The sequence below is a fragment of the Equus asinus genome, chromosome 22 (genome assembly GCF_041296235.1).
Source record: "Equus asinus isolate D_3611 breed Donkey chromosome 22, EquAss-T2T_v2, whole genome shotgun sequence".
Classification (NCBI taxonomy): domain Eukaryota; kingdom Metazoa; phylum Chordata; class Mammalia; order Perissodactyla; family Equidae; genus Equus; species Equus asinus.
This window is the reverse complement of record NC_091811.1, coordinates 48,474,100-48,494,808: the sequence shown is the minus strand read 5'-3', so window position 1 is coordinate 48,494,808 and position 20,709 is coordinate 48,474,100. Positions and strand designations below refer to the sequence as shown.

The 20,709-nt window shown below is 37.8% G+C and overlaps 1 long non-coding RNA gene across 2 annotated transcripts in view; it reads right to left on the bottom strand.

Annotated features, from left to right (window-relative positions):
- Window positions 1–7,697: 7,697 nt before the first annotated feature.
- The window catches only part of LOC123279894 (uncharacterized), a 59,070-nt gene continuing 46,058 nt past the window's right edge, over window positions 7,698–20,709 (bottom strand). For both annotated transcript variants that reach the window (XR_011496987.1, XR_006518295.2), the window contains 2 exons: window positions 12,436–18,845; window positions 7,698–8,400 (listed from right to left, as the gene is read on the bottom strand). This is a non-coding gene — a long non-coding RNA (uncharacterized lncRNA). The remainder of the gene's footprint in view (window positions 8,401–12,435; window positions 18,846–20,709) is intronic.

Here is a 20,709-nt window from a genome sequence, read left to right as displayed (position 1 = left end):
ATATGAAAGAAAAGTTAAAGAGATGTGAAGGGTTGACTCAGAGACTCCCATAGCCGTTTAGTCGGGGTTCCACGAAGAGAGAACGGAGAGGATGTAAAAGAGGAAATAATTGAGGAATTAGTGAAATTAAATTTCTCAGAAAAAGAAAATGTTCGTATTGGTCTCCACCAGTTTCCAAGCAGGAGAAATGAAAAAAGAATTATATCTGGATCCATCCTTGTGAAATTTCAGAACAAAAAGAATAAAGAGGGCATTCTAAAGGCTTCTAGAGAGTAAAAAGCAGATGACCTACATAAGAACAAAGATCATATTAACATCAGACCCCATCAATAATGCTGAAAACAAGGATAAATTGGAACAATATCTTCGAAGTTCTGAGGGAAAAATTGGCCCTAAAATTTTGACCTAGCCAAACTGTAACTCAAGTGTGAAAGCAAAGACACTTTTTGGAAATGTAAGGATTCCAAAATTTTATCAACCATGAATCATCTCCAAAAAAATTAGTAAAGTTTGTACTTTCAAATAATTAAAAATAAACCCAAGAAGAAGACATAAGATAGAAAAAAATGAGGGGGGATGTAAAGAAACCAGAATAAATTATAGTTAAATCTTAATAATTACTGAGGGATGGATTAAAGAAAAACAATCAAAAATAAAAATCCCAGATGATCTCAGCATAGAAAGTGGTAGCAGAAGCAGAGGGAGCCGGTAAACGAAAGTAAGCAAAAGCTTGTTTTGTCTCAGGGTGGAGCTAAATGCTGGATCATTCTAGACGTGGATAGAAAAATATGTTTAATAGGTGTATTAATCATATGAGAGTAACCATTACGAAAGTAGAAATAGATTGTGTAACTTCCAAGCAGCTAGAGAAACTAAATGTAAACAAAACAAAACAAACAAAAAGCTTCAACAATTGAATAAAAGACCAGGAAGAGGAAAAAATAAACAATGAAAAGTACAAAACCTACACAACAAGATGACAGGAAATACAAATTGAGGTACATTCTAGAAAATAACCGACTTATAATCTTCAAAAATGTCAAAATTATGAAAATAAAAGAAAAGCTACAGAAGTGCTCCAGATTAGAGGAAACTAAAGGAACACGACAACTAAACATAATGCACAATGATGGACTGGACACAGGGGTGGGGAAAAAATTGCTGTAAGGCATATTATTGGGAAAAATTTGAATATGAATTGTTAATTAGATAATGGTATCACAACAACATTAAGTATCCTGATTTTAATGATGTTACTGTGGTTATGTAAGATAATTTTCTTTTTCTTAGAATATTCACACTGAAGAATATAAGAATAAAGGGATATGATCTTTGCAGTGTGCTCTCAAGTGGTTCAGAAATAGAAAAATAATTGTATGCGTATATAACTATGAGATGCACAATACATACATATGATATGTATGTGTGTATAGAGAGAGATTATATATATAATAGATCAAAGAGAGAGAATGAGAGAGAGACAAAGAATGATAAAGAATGTGGCAAAATATTAACCATTGGTGAATGTGGGCTAAAAATATATTGGAGTCTTTTGTACTACTCTTACAATAATTCTATAATTATGAAACTATTTCAAAAAAGTAAAAATAAAATAATATGGCAGAAATAAGTACAATAATCTGTAATTATAATAATATGAATGTATTAAATTCCTTTATTAAAAAGTAGATTTTTAGGCCAGTAGGCTGACCTAAAACAAAATGAAATAAAATGAAGAAAGAGACCTCAACTATATGTTATCTGTAAGAGATGCATTGGAAACAAATAAACTGAAAAAAGTATTTTCCAGGTAGATGCTAAGAAATAGAAAGCAAGCATAACAACATTCCTATCAAGCAAAATAGAATTCAAGATGAAATGTACAGAGAAGAATAAAGAGGAACATTTCATATTGACAGAAAGAGCAATTCACTTAGAGGTAGAGTAATCATAAATCCTTATGTCTCTAACATTACAGCATTAATAAGTAAGGGAAGGACTGGTGGGCATGCGAAGAGACATCAAAAACTCACAATTACAGTGGAAATCTCTAACATTCTTCTCTTAGAAATGGATAAATCAGGCAGGCCAGAATAAATTGCACAGGATTTGATTCATGGTTAAAATCAAGTCTAATATATACAAAGAAGTTTGTGCTCAGGAAGCAAAGATTATACATTTCTCATAAACTTACCTGGGGAAATGAGAACAATGAAAACGGGCTTTGGAAGTTTTATTCCAGTCTAAGTCATCCTAGATGGAAGAAGGGCTCCTTGATCTTATAACTTTTATTCCAGGAAAGGATAATATTGAACCCAGGTCTGTCGAGAGCATCTGCCCCAAAACCAGGGACTTGAAAAGGCAAATTACTGTCTTGTATATTTTACATTCCCTTCTCATAGGAACCCACAACATGTTATGAATGTGAAAACCCTAAGATCATGCTGCACGCTGTAGTGCCAGGGAATCGTCACAGGAACCCCAGGCTACTTTAGAGTTCACCTACATGTATGTGTGCATGTGTGGACATATATAGCATATATGTATATGTCTATGGGTTAGGGTTAGGGTTATATATGCATACATATCTATGCTTTTAAAAACAACTTTATTAAGATATAATTTATATGCTACAACGTTGACCTGTTTAGCCTGTACAATTCACTGGCTTTAGTATATTTTCAGAGTTGCTCAATCATCACTGTAATCTAATTTTGAAACATTTCATCACCCCAAAAAGACAGTTTTTAACCATTAGCAGTCAATTCCCATCCTCCAGCGCTTGGCAACCATTAATTTACTTTCTGTCTCTATGGTTTTGCTTATTCTGTACATTTCCTGTAGTTATCATACAATATGTAGTCTTCCGTGACCGGCTTCTTCCACTTAGCATGAATGAAAGTTTATGTTTTTAAGGTTCATACGTCTTACAGGATGTAGCAGTACTGCATTCCTTTTATGACCAAACAATATTCCATTGAATGGACATTTGCATCGTTTCCACTTTTTGACTATTATGAATAATGTTGCTATGAACATTCGTGTACGAGTTTTTGTGTGGACATGTGTTTTCATTTCTTTTGGGTAGACACCTAGGAATGGAATTGCTGAGTCTTATGATAACTGTTTAATCATTTGAGGACCTGGCAAACTGCTTCCCAAAGTTGCTGCCCCTTTTACAATCCCATCAGCAGTGTATGAGGGTTCCAATTTCTCCACATCCTTACCGATGCCTGTTATTTTCTATCTTTTTTATTATAGACATGTTAGTGGATTTGAAACGATATCTCATTGTGGTTTTGATTCGTATTTCCCTAGTGACTAATGATAAGATCTTTTAACGTGCTTATTAGCCATTCATATCTCTTCTTTGGAAAAATGTCTATTCAAGTCCTTTACTCATCTTTAAATTTGGTTGTTTTTTTAAAACTAATGAGCTGTGAAGGTTCTTTTTATATTCTACACACAGGTGTCTTAGATATGTCACAAACATTTTCTCCCATTTTTGTGGGTTGTCCTTTTGTTTTGATGGTGTCCTTTGAAGCACAAACATTTTTAATTTTGAAGTCTAATTTATCAATCTTCTCTTTTATCACTTGTGCCTTTTGTGGTTGTCTGGGAAATCATCGCCTAACCCAAAGTCATGAAGATTTACTCCCAGTTTCCTTTAAGAGTTTTATAGTTTGAGCTTTCACATTTAGATCTATGACCCACTAGAGTTTATATTCTACGTGTTGTCACACAAACAGCGTGGGAGTCTGGGAAAGGGCCAGTTTCGGTTGGGTGGGTAATGCGAAGTTGAGCTGTGGCGCATTTGCTTACTTCCAGCTCTGGCTGGGAAGATTAGGAAGCTGTGAAAGAAAGTGACGCAGTGGCCCATGGTCATGATTCTTTGGTACAGTGTCTCACTACAAAAGTCAAAGTACCTTAGAATTTGGGGACAAGCTCAGTTATAACTCCATAACTCGAGTTTTACTGATTCTTTGCTGAAGACCAGTCTGTTTTCTAACGGATCAAAATTTCTCCTGTAATGTATTCTTCTTCAAAGACAGTTAGTTTTCCTTCTGTATACACATCTCATTCTATGAATAAACCATTCTGTATTCCAAAGCAGAACTTTACTTGGCCTCTGAGAGGTAAGTGTGATATTTATTCCCTTCTTTCCCCATAGAACTCTGTTGCTAACCAGGAGCCTGCCCCTTCGCAGCCTCTTCTACTAGATTCTGCAATTCCACTTATGCTTTCTCTCGTAACTCACCCCGCTCATGGGCCCTGATGTTCCTATGTACAACCCGTCTGACACCTTTCTGTAAAATGCAAGATTGAACACTCCGGGAAGCATTTCACATTGTCAGAGTTCTGCCTTATTTGCAACATGTCAGATGAACTTCTTTTCTCTTCATATTTGAAGTTTGCTTTCCTCACGCCTCCTGTGCATTCTAACCATGTCGACCGAGCCCTTATTTGATAATCAAAACTTTGAGATGACATCACTGCTTTCTCACAAGGTTCCTGCTACATCATCTTAGCAAATAGGTTCCTTTTCACTGGTCAGAATTCGGGCCAGGATGGCCTTTGGAGCCTCCCAGGAGACAAAACCAGTGAGCCAGGGAAGTAAAAAGGGGACCCTATTCTCTTCTTCATTTCTATAATATCATGCCTTAGTTATGGTTTTCTAATTTACAGTAGGAAAACTGTATTTATTCCCTCCAACTGGCTGGTAATTCCTTAGTGTTTTGCCACAATGATTTTTCTACTCCTGTTTTTTTTTTACTTGATGCTCGCTAAATGTTTTCCATCATGCTTTACCCTAAAATTCAATGTTATTCAACAAATATTTATTGGGAGTCGAGAGAGAGTCTATAAAATGACTGGCCTGTAATCTTCAAAAGCGTCAAGGGCATGAAAGTCAAGGAAAGACTGAGGAATACTGTTCCAGACTGAAGGGCACAATTAAATGCAACACACAGTCTTGGATTTGATCTTATAAAGAACATTATTGGGACAATAGGTAAACTTGAATAGTTTCTGAGAATTGGGTGGTAGAACGTATCATTGTTAATTTCCTGATTTTGATAGATGTATTGTAGTTATGTAGAAGAATATCATATTTGTAGGAATTACACTCTCAAGAATTTGGGAGAAAAGGAGCATCATGTTGGCAACTTAAGCCCACATAATTGGGCAGGGGAGTTATTTGTATTATTCTTACAAAAAAAAATGACCATCTGATGTTGAATAAGTGACTCATTAAAGAGTCACGCCATTATTGATTAATGACATTTATTATGGGTACAGGATGTTAGTACCCATGCAATATATTTCTGATCCTAGCCTATGGGCATGGTGACATCAAGCAATCACTGTTTAGCAGTGTGGCTGGCCCTGTTGGTTGCCTACCCAAATGTCATTCCTTCTTTCCATTCTTTCTTGCTACTAGAACCCAATTTCATTGAGCTGTGTATATCTGGGTCCTTTCTAACTCCAGAAGGTGAATTTTATTGGTCTAACACAGTCATGCTTTAGGCATGGGCATGTGGCATATAACTCTGGCTGATAACTCATGATGCATGAAAGCAGGTCTGCTGGGTGGGGTAGGGGTGCTGCAAGGGAAGGTTTGCCTTGCCAGTAACAAGAGGCCCACAGAAGGAAATGGCTCCTCTTCTTCTAGGACTATAGCAGTCATCTTGCAACAATGAGGACACAAGCCTAAGGACAAAAGGCAGTGAAGATGACAGAGCAGAAAGACAGAAAAAAAATCTACATCCTTAATAGTGTCACTGACTGCTAAATTAAGCAACCCTGTAATCACCCTATGCCCCTGCCTGTTATGTGAGATCATCGCTTTTGCTTATGCATATATTTAATATATATAATTATGTAGTCATATTATTAATATATTTTATATATAAATGTATAATATACGAAAATATATATTTTAAGGAAGATTAGCCCAAAGCTTACATCTGCCACCAATCCTCCTCTTTTTGCTGAGGAAGACTGGCCCTGAGGTAACATCTGTGCCCATCTTCCTCTACTTTATATGTGGGACGCCTACGGCAGCATGGCCTGATGAGGGGTGCCATGTCCACACCCGGGACCTGAACCAGCGAACCCCGGGCCGCCAAAGCAGAATGTGTAAACTTAACTGCTACATCACCAGGTCGGCCCTTATAATATTTTAAATTAATATAAAATTAATATGATACACAAAATTAATATAGAATATAATTTATAAAATTATACTAAATTAAATTATAAGACATAAAATATATAAAAATTATAGTAATATATCAAATTAATATATATTTACATCTCTATTAATGTCTTTGATTTAGAATCATAGTTACAGATTTGGGAGTGGCCTTAGAGGTCATCTATATGCTAATTCAAGTCTTTCAATTATTCATAGGGAACTCCTTAGACAAGTGAGGCACCTTGCCCAAGGTCAAAAGTAGCTGAAGAGATTCTAGAATCCAGGTTTTTGGATTCCTGTCTCAGTCCACTGTGCCATCTATGCCTCTAAGAAAAGAAAATAGTTCCAAAACTTTCAGGACGTCTTGACTGAGGGAAGGCGCCCGGGGTATCTAATTTCCTGCCTGGGGATGACTGATTTTCATACGGTGAGAGATTCGCTCAATCATCGTAACACCGGCTTCTGCCAGGGAAGCAACTTCTGCACCAGAGACCGTCGCCTGCCCAGATTCACAGAACTGCTGCAGACCTTCCACCAGAGACATTTCGGCATTTGTCGGATTTAAGTAAATATATGGTGCTGTTTTTCCCTCGAGCACCCGCAAGTATTGAGGGAGCTACAGACAGATATCCAGGCATCATTTTATATAGTAAATTTTATAGAAAGAAAGAAATTTTCATCTTTTGGGAAGTGACTTTTGAAAATAAAAATATGTCAACGTGTACTTTTCTCTCTTTATGACTTTCACAGCAAGGAGGCCAAACTGAAAAAACAAACAACAAAACTTTCTCTAAGGTAGAAGCAAGGCTGTTGGCAGTAATATATCGTGTGGCTTTATCGGCCAGCTTGCTCGTCTGAATTTGAATAGCACTGCCATTCAAACCACCTTAGCAACCGTTTTTGTCTTGAATTTTACACCTTTTCTACAGGCTTTTATATCTCCAAAACTGCAGCACTGTGTTTTGCAAAGATAAGGCCATTCTCTGGACATTCTGCTTTTCAAATACGAAGAATGGTGGTGCACATTTTTACACTACAATCCATCATAAATAATAAATAGACCGCTATCTTTTCGCTAAGTACATTGCTGATTAATCACTATAGATTAAGATAATCCCAAATTGAAAACAGTAGTTTTTTAAAAGTTAATAGAAATTGTACCCATATTGTATTGTTGTCTTAACAGCTTAACTTGCAAATAAAAGAGCAATTATAATAATTTACCTCTTAAAAAAAATAAAACATTTATAGAACGTTCTCCTTCATGAGAACAGCGCCACCATCTGGAATGCTACAGCTTGTGCAATGAAAGAATTATATTACAAGGTTTGGTTTGGTTTGGTTTGGTTTGAGCTGGTAGAAAAGTAATTTTTCTCTTCCTGAGAAGTTTTACAGGTAAAAAGAATGCAAAAATAGCATTTTGTTGTCAAGCTAGAAATAGCTGTATTCCTTCACAAGGAATTCACGTGGTTTGTGTCCTACAGAAATCAACTGATTTTAATGGTATCAGCCTCTCACATGATTTCTTTTATAGCTAATGTTATTATAAAATTAACATTTCAACAGGGATTAATTTTACATGCCATCCTGACTATGTATTTTCCCCCCAATAGAAAAATACATTTTTTTCTTTAACTTGATGTTAAATAAGTTTGATGTTCTATTTTCTTACTTTTTTTAAGAGTAGAGATTAATCAGGGCACACGATGAAAACAAATGAAACCAGTCCTCAGAAACCGAAAAATTTGTAAAAGAATTTTAAGCACTGTACAAGTGTACAGAATTATTGTCATTATTAGGGAAATTCAAGTCATATTAATAGTATAGCATATGTAAGCATACACACGTGGGTCAAATATAGTTCTACGTAATAGTTTTAGTCAACAGTATATAAAATTATGCAAACTTTAAGTTCTTCAAGAATGGACAACACGGTATAATGTTTGTCAAAATTCTACTATTCTCATGAATGGAACAAAGCAGCTTATTCAAGAGTCAACAAAATCATGTCCAATACTCTAAACAATCATTTTCTTGTATTGTTGTATTAGAATGTTTTAATCAATGGCTTTATTGCCATTGTCTTTTCATAAATCAGCCTTAAAACTGAACACTCTAGTGTTCCATTCAGTTGCCAAAATCGGTCTCATCCTGCACTGGGCCGTGTGCATCCTCTGAAGTGGAGCCAAGAGCGATTGTGTTTCCTGGAAAACAAAGGCAAAGATTCCCCAGCTGTGTCAGATGAAGACTACAGATAAACATGCTTTTCTCTCTATTCTTAATCTCACTCGCATTTCAATTCTCTAATTTGTGAATATGTTACCAGTCAGCTCATTTGATAATCTTTCCTCCTTTATCACTATCATTCCAATGACACTTAACCTAGTGGCTAACAGTTGCTGGGCGCTTACAGGGTACAACCCTGCTCTAAGTGTTTCATATGTATTCATTCATTCTCACTGCAATCCTACGAAGTAGGTACTATTGCTTCCCCCATTTTTAAAGATGAGGAAGCTGAGGCACAGGGAAGTTAAGTAAATTTGCCAAAAGTCACACAGCTAAGAAGAAGCATACCATGGATTTCAGCACAGGATGTCTGGTTTCCAATGCCTTAATTTTAACCGCTCTAATGCTCCTGCTCAACCAGTCTATGATGGCAGGGTCATCAGTGGCCTTTGACTTTGGCTCCTGCATTACATTTTATTCATGTTAATCCAAGTTTATTTTGTAGTAAATATCAAATCAATTGGAAGCCTTTTTTCCCATGCTTTTGAGTTTTTGTTTCTGTCTACACATGTTTAAATTGTCCTCTCTTCAAAAGTCATTCAGTATTCAATAATTATTTATTGAAAGTCAGCTATGCAATTTCTAAAATATTATCTTAAAAAATCTATGGTTCAATTTGGCATTATCTATCAAAATTTATGATGCACATACACTTTGAACCAGCAATTCTACTGCTATAATTTTATCTTATATATATTCTCCCATACATCCTTAAAGACAAATGTACATGGATGTTCATTCCATTATTGTAAAAGCAAAAGGTTGGAAATAATCTAAGTGTCCATCCACAGGGGACTGTTTAATAAATTATGGCCCACCCCTGCCATGGGATATTGTAACATCATTAAAAAGAATGAGCTAGATCCATCTGTATTCAGAAGGAACTTGGTTCATATATATGAATTGAAAAAAGGTGCAGAAGTGATACTTAGAATATTCTTATTTATGTGAAATAAAAAGTATACAATTATACCTATCTATAAATTGAAAATTTCTAGTAAAAATTTTAGTGGAGGGAGGTTTTAGGAACACAGACATATTTCAGTGTTTACTCTTGTGCTATATAAATACTTACTATGTTCATTTGTTATGTTTCAATTAAAACAGAAATAAATGATAAAGAAAGGAAGAATTTATGTTTCTATAAACGAAGCACTGCTTTTGGGGCAAATATTCTCAATTCCTTATCCATGCCACCAAGGAAATTGGCATTTGTTCTGGAAGAGGAGCCACGTGCGCATGCAGTCTTCCTGCCAAGCAAGAATTTAAGTGCTGTGAGAGCACAGGTTTCAAGTAAAAGGGGAAAAGCACGTCTCACCGGGGTGAGTAGAGAGGCAGAGGGAAGCAGCGTTAGCCCTGGACCCCAAGGGGATTCCAGAGGCAGTGCAGGGCTCAGGAGGGTGGATTTCAGACCTGAGCTCCCTGGATTCTAGTCTTGCTCCAACAATGATTTGCCACATCCTCTTGGGCAAGTTACTTAGGTTCTCTGTCCTCAGTTTCCTTATTAATAAATTGGGTTGGGGCCGGCCCATGGCTGACTGGTTGAGTTCGCATGCTCCACTTTGGCGGCCCTGGGTTTTGCCGGTTTGGATCCTGGCACTGCTCATCAGGCCATGCTGAGGCGGCGTCCCACATAGCACAACCAGAGGGACCCACAACTAGAATATACAACTATGTACTGGGGAGATTTGGGGAGAAGAAGCAGGAAAAAAAAGAAGATTGACAACAGTTGTTAGCTCAAGTGCCAATCTTTAAATAAATAAATAAATAGGGGTAATAATAGTGCCTATTTCACTGTGTGGTGGCCAGGTTTAAACGAGTTCCTGTACATAAAGCATGTGGAATGGTCCCTGGTACACAAATCACCATTAAAGTATGTGCTATTACAATTTAATTGAACAGGGGAAAGGTAAATTATTCTTAAAAGGAAATATGATGATCAATGAAAATTGGAGAAAATTAAGCTAGAACTCTATTTCATATCTTACCCAAAAATAATTGGCAAGTGGATCAAAGATTAAAGATTAAAAAACAAAATGATAAAGGTATAATAGAAAACATAGGTGCATTAATTTATCATCTTAGTCATGAAAAACACCTTTCTAAACACAATGCCAAAAGCCAATACCTTAAGATGATAGATTGAACACATAAAAAATTAAAAACTCTTGGGGCTGGCCCCATGGCCGAGTGGTTAAGTTCGCGCGCTCTGCTGCAGGCGGCCCAGTGTTTCGTTGGTTCGAATCCTGGGCGTGGACATGGCACTGCTCATCAGACCACGCTGAGGCAGCGTCCCACATGCCACAACTAGAAGGACCCACAACGAAGAATATACAACTATGTACTGGGGAGCTTTGGGGAGAAAAAGGAAAAAAATAAAATCTTTAAAAAAAAAAATTAAAAACTCTTTTAACACACATACATACCCACAAACCTCTGTAATCAAAATTCAAAGAAAAACAATGAGGAAATACTTGACCTCACTAGTGATCAGAGAAACGCAAATTAACAGAAATGACAATACTCAAAGCTGCAGATAAATATGCAAAATAGGTACTTTCCACAGTGTTGACAGGAGTAGAAACTGGAAAACGTTTTCTGGAGAAAAATTTGGCATTATGTTTCCAAAACTTTAAAATGTGTGTACCTTTTGGTCTAGTAATTCTATGAATTAGGAATTTATGAATTAGGAATTTACCCAAGGAAAATAATCAGACAAGTGCAGAATCCAAAATAACATACCAAGACATGTTTTTATACTAGTGAAAAATCAGAAGCAACTTAAAGTGTCCATCAGTAGAAAATTGGTTCAATAATTTATGATGCATCCGGGTAAGAAATACCACTAAAAGTGACAATGCAGATCTCTATTTATTAATACGGAAAATGACCAGATTTAAGTGAAAAAATCAGCTTGCGAAATAGTATGATTAATTACAATTCTTTTTGGTAAAAATATTTGTGGGTATGGGTACAGAAAAAAAAAGCCTGAAAGAATACGTGTTGTGGGGCCAACCCCATGGCCAAATGGTTAAGTTCACACACTCCACTTCTGTGTCCCGGGGTTTCACGGGTTCAGATCCTGGACATGGACCTAGCACTGCTCATTAGGCCATGCTGAGGCAACATCCCACACAGCACAACCAGAAGGACCTACAACTAGAATATACAACTGTGTACTGCAGGGCTTTGGGGAGGAGAAGAAAAGAAAAAAAAAGAATATACATTGTCAAAACACTAACTGTATTAATTACTAGATAATGAGATTCTAGATGAATTTTACTTTCTTCTTTATAAATTTCTGCATTGTATGTATTTATTTTTACAACGACTAGGTATTACTTTCATATCAATTTTGTTTTTAAATAATGCTTTCCATTGGGGAAATCGAAACAGAAGTAAACTTTGAAAGGTGAGTATGACATCCCCCTCGCTATCGCTGCCATTTACATCTGTCGGTGATGTGTGTGTGCGTTTGATGGACACAAGAGCAAACGCAGAACTAGTGGAAAAATCTATTTTTATTACAAACGTAAATACTTGATATGAGCACTTAACCTCTCAAGGCTAATTTAAATATAACCATTCTAGGGATTTTTTTTTCCACTAAGGTTCAGCAGAAGAGGGTTTATAATTTCCTTAACCATCAGGGTTTTTTCAAGGTTGCTGACTGGAACAAAGATATTTTTGAACAGCACCAGAAATAGGCTCATGAACTATACCAGACAAGGTAAGGTTCTCCTTCAAAGTTTTAGCCTCTCCACCCAACAAACATTTATTAAGCCCTGACACTGTGCCTGGCACGGAGGATGCTAAGTATGTGAAACACAGTCTCTACCCTTAAAAGGTTTACTTTCTAGCAAAGGACAAACAGACAAGTAAACCTATAACACAGTTAACTCTGATAGTGCTAAAGTAACAGTAACAAACATAGAGGTATGTAGAAAGCCTACCTGGGGAACAAGTGAAAAAAGCTTTATAATGGGGTAACTCTTGAGCATGGCCTGGAGAGAAGAAAAATATTTATCTTCAGTAGGGAAGGGGAAAAACTGACAGAATATTAGTAGCATTGCAAGGCATAATGAAAGAGAGATGAAAACACACCACGGTTGGAGTGCTCAAACAAGAGCTCTTTTTAGTGATTCCACACTTTCTCCACCAAACATGTAAAGACAATCGCAAGGGTTTTATTTGCTTGCTTTTGGTTTCCTTGACTTTGGCCAATATGGAATCCTGCGACCCTCCTTATTCTGCAACTTTATCTTTTTAATTATTTAACAGTCTACTCAAGGAGCTCTCTCTTGGTCAATGAATATAGATCTGATACATTTTTAAAATAACTGCATAATATCACATACTGGGAATTTATTCAATCATTTCCGTGTTGTCAGACATTCAACTTGTTTTAATTTCATTCTTTTTTTCCCTCCCAATAGGAACAATGCTTCCATGACCACCCTTTTGTGCGTATCCTAACTTTTGTGTGTATTTTTCTTTGTATGGGATGGACTTGTGAATGTGTATTTGCTGAGTCACAGACTACGTGCACTTTAAATCCTAATAGATATACCAACTTTCTTTCAAAAAGCTTTTGGTAATTCAAACATCAGCAATGCATGATGGCCCATGTTTTAGTCAGATTTATTTGCTAAATATGTCTTTCTCTCTAGACAGTGAACTCCTTGAGAGTTTCTCTGACATGAAATACCATAATTTTTTCAAAATTTTGCCAATATGATGGATGGAAAATGATACAACTTATTTAAGTTTCCCTGGCTACTTGGGAAATCGAATAACTTTTCATACATTTATTGGACATTTAGAGTTCCTACTCTGTGAATTTTCTGTTCCTATCCTTTGCTATTTTCCTATTAATTTTTTGTCTTATTCGTAAAAGTCCTTTATTTCTGATATATAAGGCAAATACTTTTCCCAGTCTATAATTTTTCCTTTGATTCATTTTCATGTAGTTAAATATGTCTGTCTTTTCCTTTATGACAACTGAGTTTCTCACGAAATTTTTAATTTTTAATTTTTTTAATTTGAAGTTTTCAATCCATATAGATTTTTTATATGTGGAATATATACAATATGATTTATTCTAAAGGCATAGCACATTATGCTGGCCTCATTTATTAAATGTCCCACCCTTTCCCACTAATTTATAATGTCACCTTTACCGTGAATCTATTTTGGGCTCTCTGTTCTGTTCCAATGATCTATTTATCTTTCCCTGTGTCAATATTGTACTCTCTATTGCTGTAGCTTTTATTACTGTTTTAATAATCGTGAACAGGATGGCATCATGGTTAATGGCGTGGGCTCTTAAAGCTGAAGGTCTGGATTTAGATCAGACTCCATCGACTTTGTGATCTTGGGCAAGTTTACTTCAATATTTTCATCTATAAAAAGGGGATAATAATAGTTTCTAACCCACAGGGTGGTTGTGAGGCTCAAATGACTAATGTCCATTAAGTGTTCAGAACGGTGCCTGGCACAGGGTAAGTGGTTAGCTGTGATTATCACAAAGACTGGTAAGGCAGACCATTGATGGGGTTCAGGACATACTACTCCAATGTATGGCACCTTGGCAGAGTGAATATTCTAAGCTGAAGGAGTTTGAGAAAGTGGCAGAAGCAGGAAGTTCGCTCTGACCTTCTCCCCTGAAACGGGTCATAAAACCCTCATGTGAGAGGTGCCCTTCCTATACCCAGAGGAAAGAGCATGCTTGTCTCAGAAGACAAAGGGACCTGGAGAAGAATCCTAGCAAACAGGCCTTGCTCAGTTCCCCCAGTTTACAACACTTACCTCATACTCTTTGACCTGGCGGATCTCCCCACGACTGTCCACTCTTCATCGGACCGAGCTCCTTATGAAGGCTCCATGTCACGTAAAACTTATACGAAATAAATGTGTATGCTTTCTCCTGATAATCCGTCTTTGTCAGTTTAATTTTCAGACCCCGCCCGGGCCCCTAAGAGGGTGGAGGGAAACCCTTCCTTCCCCTACGCCATCTTTCACTATTCTTACAAATAGTTTTCTTGCTTCTTCTCTGGTTTTTATTTTTCCAAATGAACTTAAAATAATTCTGTCCAGTTCCCCCACAAAATTCTTAGGATTCTTATTCATATATGTGTAGAGTATGTATCTGGAAGAGATTACAACAGACTTATAACCATAGTTTTTCTGTATGGCAGGGAGTAAGTTGGAACTTCACACAACTGAATTTTTAACATGTGCATATATTACTTCAAAAAATAAAAATATCGTCTGAGTTTTCCTTTTTTATAACATTTTAGTGTTCTAATTTGAATTGCATTCATATATAGTCTAGACTGGTTTTATGTCCTTAAATAAGAATCTGGATGCTATTGAGCACTTGAAAAGTGCCTAGTGTGGCTGAGGAATGGAAGGTTCTATGAGGAGGGAACATGCGGTCTAGACCTTGAAGGATGAATGAGTGTCTTTCTGACACAGCAGAGTGGTGAGGACATTCCAGAGTTTGGGAATGACCTTGCATGAAGACACAGAGATTTGAACAAGCTCCACATGTAAGCAGCGGAGCCCTGAGTGCCAGGAATGTGAGAAGAGAGAAGCATGTCTGTGAGCAGAAGCCAGGGCTGAGAGCTGAGGTGTAAGACGGAATGTGATGGGATGGAAAATGTGCTTTTTATTCTCCCTCAGGGAATTTCAGAATGGGACAAAGAAAAGGCAGAACCAAGATAGCCAAGACAAGGCTAAATGGAAATTTCTGTGAAAACAAGGACCATACCTGTCCTGTTCAGCACTCTATCCCCAGTTCCTAGAACAGTGACACAAGGGCCCCACCAAGTATTTGCTAAATGAATGAATGAATGAATGAAAAACAAATCCAAAACAACAACAACAAATGTTTTGAGTAAAAAAAAAATGAACGTAAATGATAATGTTGGGTATATTAAAAAGAAATTAATGATAAATTTTTAAAAAATCATGGAGCAATCCATTGCAACTGTAGGGGAGGAAGAAATTTTTCTCTAGTCTTCTAGGTTCTTCTTGCTGGTCTAAGAATTAAATTGACAAGAGACAGATGAACAGGAGAAAAACAAACTAAAGTTTAATAACATGTATACATGGGAGAGACCCAGGAAAACCGACTAACTCCCTCAAATGGCTGAAGCCACCACGTTAAATGCCATGTTCAGCTAGAGAAAAAGAGGATATTAGGGGTAATGGTTTGGGACTTCAAAGGGGAGGAAGGCAATTCACATAGAGGTGGAAAAGCAGATGACTGGCAAACAAATGGCGGCCATGCCTTGCAGAGACAAGGGGACATAGAGAGCACTTTGATCAAACGGGCCTTGCTGGTTTCCTCCCATCTACCACACCTAGTTCATACTATACTATAGTTATGTATGGTGAGCGTTCCTTCCTGGAACAGGCCTTCTGTCTTAAATTCTTTTAGGAAGTTAGGGGGAAGGTCAAAGTTTCTTCCTGAGTCTTTTGTTCTTCAAAATAATCGGCCCCAAATAATCAAGCCAGAGAGACACATTTTGGGGTGGCAAATTTTTCTCCCCTAAACAATACTAATGATAAATATGTGATGAATACCTACTGAACAAATGAATGCCTATAATATGAGTTTGAGAGCATTGGGAAAACTACTTTTTTGAAGGAGACCCTCCTTTTATCAAGTTCCTACTCAAAAACTAATACTTGAAAATGAGTTGTTAAAATATATATATAACCACAATTATTGAGATGAGTGGAAAAGCAAAATTGAGGGACCTCAGACAATGGTCAAAGATGCAGAACTGGCTAGAGAGAGATTTGTGCGGCCGCTCCTTTATGGTATATGGTCACCATTGCCAGGATGGAGAAAACAGGTAAATCAACGACACAAAGCGGCTACTTAGTTCGGTGGAAGTAGTGCTGGCATGGAGTCAGGAGACCTGGGCTCCAGCCCCAGCCCTAACTTTCTCTCGGCAGTCCCTGTTCTCAGTTCCTCCCTCTGTAAATAATCCCTAAGGTCCCAGCCAACTCTGATATTCTGGCTGTAAATCATGAAGATAAAGGAGAGGAGAAGTTCCACAGGCTGACAATTTAAGGCTAGAACATCATCCATTGGCCATTGTTGTCATTTTAGGAAAGAAACATCCATTTAGCCAACAAATATTTATTTGTCTCATAGGGCAGCATGCACTGTCCAATGATTGAAAATTAATGAATCATAACTTCCACATTCAAGGAGCTTAAAATTTAGTAAAGAGAAGAAAAGGAATATGTAGAAATAAATAAAATTCAAGGCAGAGTGTGGCAAGCATCATGGAAGAAGTAACAAACAAAATGTTACAGAGCATCTAAGGGCCGCTGAGTGAGGCTCCCCAGCCAAGGAGGATCAGAGTGCGGAGGTGAGAGCACTGAGGAAAAAAGGCTGATGGAGCTTGCGCTGCTCTCCTTTCTGCAGCTATGCCCGCTTAGTGTGCAGACAGTACTGACCTGTGGAGCTGGGTTTATTCCCAGAGCTACAGTTGCTTTCAGCATAGACAGCTCCCAATCAACAAACAGTTGAACTTCAAAACTTCATTCCTTAGTTACGTGTTGGGTACTCTGAATCCACCCATCATTCCTTATTGGTGATGAGTTCCTCAGATCAATCAATAAAAGCCAATTTAAGCTATAAGGTAACTGAGATATGTTATTAGTAAGACTATCATCATTTAACCTCATACATTCAATATCATGCAAAATGCAATTCTGAATTTCAAAATCAAGAACACGTAATTTCAGAGCACAATAGGCTTCCCAAAAAGTGGCTCCTAAGGGGATTTTCCCAGTTATCTACTGAAGGGTAACAAACTACCCCAAAACAGGGAGGCTCAAAACAGCAGCCATTTTGCTATATCACAATTTTGTAGGTTTGAACAGATATGAAGGAGAAACTGTCTCCACTTATAGAGTTCCAACTTGAAAACTTTTAGTTGAAAATGAGATTTTTAGACCGTATGAGCTATAATGACTGAGATGGGATTGAAAAGCAATATTTTTGAGGGCTTTTAGGTGACTCATCTGTTTCTTGGGGAGTTGATAGAGGTCACTCAGTGGTCGGTTGGCAGAGGTTTGGAGGACCTAAGATGGCATAGTCACATGTCCAGGGCCTTGGCAGGGATGCCTGAAAGGCTGGACTCAGCTGGGACTGTCCACCGGAGCCCCTACACCTTGCCTCTCCAGCATGGTGGCCACTGGTAGTGGGACTTCTTACATGGCAGCTCACGCCTCCAAGAGTCACAAGAGGCCTCAGCCTCCAAAGTCACACAGCACCATTTACACACACATATACCCTATTCTATTGGTTGGAGAGTCACAAATCTCCCCAGATTCAGGGGAGGGAACATAGATGCCACCTCTTAATGGAAAGTGGGTCGAAGAATTTGAGGCCTTGTTTTACAACTGCCAAAGGGATGGAATCTACTGGCAGGTAGAGGCACATATACCAGAGGACTAGAGCTGACTCATCCTGAGTATTTTAGCTCCTAAACAAGGGGACGCTATAGAGATTTGACTGTAGAAAAAGGGCAGTTAACCTAACCATGTAGAGGATTTCTGAACACTCCCGATACCTATTTACTCATATGTGCCAATTGCCGGTAAAATATATTAAAAGAAAACCTGGCCTCAGATCTCTCTTTTATTTTAAAAAATGCATATACTTCTACACATACAGTAGCATATTCCTGTAAGTACCCCCAACAATTTGAAAATAATTTTACCTAATTTTCAAATAAAGAGTGATTAGGTAATAACATGACTGAATTAATGTTTTCTGATTCACGTTTTCTTTCTACTTGGCAAAACAGAAGCTGATTTTTTGTGTGCATATTTGTGCTTTCTTTCCCTTCGGCACACTTTAATCACCCTGAAAATAAAGATATATACCATATAATTGTGGAAAAAAACATTTTTAAAATTTCAAATCTTCATCCATTCTTCTTTTCTCTTTTGCCCCCGTTGGTCTGTTCAGTGATCTGTTTCTTACGTTTATCACTGCGATGGGTTCTACAGTGCTGTTCCTGGATGGGGGGCTTGCTTTCATGACTGACCGTGTCAGATGTTGTACAAGTTAAGCAACCTACAAAAGAGCAGTGCCTTATTCCACATGCCAAAGAGGAATTTTGTCTCCGCATCAGAGGTAGGACTGAGAATGGCTGCCTTTAAGAATGTCGCTGACTTTATCCCCTCTTGCTCTCTACAGGCAATGGTTTGTGCACATCAGGACAATGCATCCGGGCTTTACCCATTCAGGATTCAGTTTGAAAAAGAATGGAGACAGCGAAGCAACTAACGGATCCAGTATGAAGGACGCCTATGCCGATCTGGAATGGGACTGGGAAAGAAAAGGAACAAAAACAAGCACTTCATTCAGGCTTAAGAGTTATTCCCAGTTTGGGAATACAAGTTTCATTAATCTTCATACCAAATCTTGACTGTGCTAAGCCCCCAGCAGTTCATAAAGGGATCCGCCTGTGAGGTCCTTTGGGAGCAAAAGGACTTCCCAAGGAGGGTCTTACACACTTAGGAATCAGTCTGGGCTGCCATTTGCACTTGTCTTTATGATACTATTTCGTGCAATATTTTTGAGGGACCTTAGACAATGCTCAAAGGTAAAAAACTAGATAGAGAGATACCATGGAGAAAATACACTATGGTATATTGCTACCTCTGCTGCTTCTGGGAATCTAAGCCATGAAGTACCACTGGCCTCGGTCACTCCGAGCTCTGCGTGGTCCCTACTGGGATGCAGATTACTGCTCATTGCCTTGACTACTGATGTTAGACATGTTCACCATGCTCTGACATCTCTGCAATCTCTTGCAAAGTGAAGAAGATGCACTGTGTTCTCTGTTGTAGATTTTTTAGAGTCCTACTGCAGAGGGTTGCTTGAACTTCTAAACAAGAGGAATTTTAATATACACACAGAGATCCAGGGATGCTGGAAAAGACTGAATGAGTTCAGAGCCCAAGGCCACACCATATAGGAAACAACAACTTCTCTCCATCCCTCAGTCAGTCCTTTTGCTGTCATACCAGAGTCTACTTTCTTGCAATATGGCTTCTATCATGTCCCCTGACACGCTTCAAATGTAGCACACACACACCAACACCAAATATGTTTGAACTGTCTGCAGTCAATTTTAAACACACTTTCATATTCTTTGCCACTTTTTTTGTGTGGATACAGCAGAATTTTAAGGAAAGAAATGTTGCCTTGTTTCATACTTTAACGTAGCCAAGCATCAATCTTAGCCCAACTAGGATGGATGGATGGCCTATTCCCACCCTTACAGCTCAGTATTGTAACTCCTCCTTTACTTGTCTATCTCCACATCCAGACTGTGAGCTGCAGTAAGGGAGGAGACTAAGCCAAGTCTCTTGAGCATCAGGACCATCTTATATTCCAGTACCCAGCATGGTCCTGGGCACATGGTGGGTGTCCATAAAATATTTGTTGAATAACTGACAAAGAAGAATTCAAAAGGATGCCATAGGTCTGTTAAATAACAAAAGAGTTTCAGTCACTTTAAATAACAGTCAACGATCTGCCTTCAATAATAATAGCCATTTCAGAATTTCTTCATAAAAGGACAATGTATCTCATTTAATAAGCATGCAATAAAAGGTGACAATATCAGATGGAACTCCAAGCATGACCTCACCAAAATGTAGGGTTTCAATAGTCTGTTCATCTTTGTATCATCTGTGAAATGCCAATGTTTCACACATATAATCAGAGCCCTTTCTACAAATAATTTTTTTTCTTTGAAGTGAAGAAGGCAGAGAGTCTAAGGAGGATTAAATTTAAAAGAAAAGGTGTTTAAGGTCTCTGAAAGGGAAGGAGCATTAGAGTGTAAAGAGACATCTACGATTTTCGACTAAAAATGAATGACTTGCAAATCTAATGATAATTGCAAACCAAAGTCTATTAGTCCCACCAGCCTTTCTTCCCAGGGAGCAGTCCTTTCTATAACAGGACTGTTGTGGAAAAATAACAATAGTAATATTAATCTCCGCCAATATTGTAATCAATACGATACTTTTTCCATGGGACTAGGGGAATGAGACATTCCCTAAAATGAAGTCCATTGAACAAACAAAAGACAAAATACATTGATTTTCCTAAGCGATGTGTGGGCTTGGGTTTGTGAACAGGGCAGGCAGTTCACGCCAGAGCTGAGGTGCCCTGGTACTGT